Here is a 1,605-nt window from a genome sequence, read left to right on the forward strand (position 1 = left end):
TTCCTTCCTTCCTTCCTTCCTTCCTTCCTTCCTTCCTTCCTTCCTATCTATCTATCTATCTATCTATCTATCTATCTATCTATCTATCTATCTATAGTTTTTGGAGACAGGATTTCTCTGTGTAGTTTTGGCTATCCTTGGAACTCACTCTGTAGACCAGGCTGTCCTTGAACTGAGATCTGCCTGCCTCTGCCTTCCTCTGCCTCCGTAGTGTTAGAATTAAAGGTATGTGCTAACACCACCTGGATTTTTAAAAAATTACATGTATGTATATGTGTGTTTGCCTGTGGTTTGTGCATATGAGTTCAGGTGCCCATGGGAGTCAGAAGAAAGTTACAGGTGGTGCTGGAGAGATGGCTTAGTGGTTAAGAGTGCTGGGTGCTCTTCCAGAGGTTCTGAGTTCAACTCCCAGCAACCACATGGTGGCTCACAACCATCTGTAATGGGATCTGATGCCCTCTTTTGGTGTGAGGACAGTTACAGTGTACATTAAATATTTTTTTTTAAAGAAAGTTACATGTGGTTGTAAACTGCCAGAAGTGGGTGCTGGAAGATGAACTCAGACCTTCTGCAATAAGAAAGGTAACTAGTACAATGTTATTTTATGAAAAAAACAAGGTAGGCATTTTTAGGGTTCTTGACTCTATTACCAAATACTTCCTAATGGGTTGGATGGGGTGGGGTAGAGCCCCGAGCACTGTCGGTGTGTCGCTGTCTCCATCACAACCAGTGAGATGTCTTACTGGGTTTGCTGGCATGTTTCTGTAAAAGGGACTGACAGGGATCTTGGCTAGGAGATCTGATTGTTTCTATTCTCTCTCCCCTCCCCTCCCCTCCCCTCTCCTCCCCTTCCCTCTCTTTCTCCACCTTTCTATCTTTTTTAAAAAACAGGTCCTGGTTTTTTTTTGTTGTTGTTTTGTTTTGTTTTTTAAAACATTGTGTAAGCCCTGGCTGGCCTGGAAATCACTATACAGATCAAGCTAACCGTGAACTCAGATATCTACCTATTTCTGTCTCCCTCCTAAATTTTTGGATTAAAGATATGCACCACCATATCTGCCTGGCTGGCCTGTTTTCTTAAAAAACCAAAAGAGGAGGCAGGATAGCTGCTTAGCCGTGAAGACTACTGGTTGCTCTTTCAGAGGGTCCAAGTTTGGTCCCTGGTACACATGCCAGGCTGCTTATAAGTGTCTGTTGCCCCAGGAGTGGGCTTACTTTCAAAAGCCTGCTAGAGGGTGCTTGGGAGGGGCCTAGACAACTGGGGACTTCCATCAGCATGACAGGGCACTTATCAAGTCTGTGAGCATGTCATGGGGTTCAGACCAGAGGTTTATTTACTGTAATCTATAGTATCTTCTGGGACCACTGCACACAGATACTAGCAATTAACTCAATCTAAGAATCACCATTTTTTGCAATTAATAGAAAACCAGTCCAACACTCTAATTATAAACACAGCCCAAAAGGTCAGTCCAACAGGGAGCAGGGAGCCTCCTAATTAGGGAGGACTTTCAACATAAACTCAGAATTGAGATGTGGAGGGTCAGATAGGAAAATGCACTGGTCTGTACCGCATCACCCAGGCCTGGAGCTTGATCCAGACAA

Source organism: Mus pahari, chromosome 1 (assembly GCF_900095145.1).
Source record: "Mus pahari chromosome 1, PAHARI_EIJ_v1.1, whole genome shotgun sequence".
Lineage (NCBI taxonomy): Eukaryota > Metazoa > Chordata > Mammalia > Rodentia > Muridae > Mus > Mus pahari.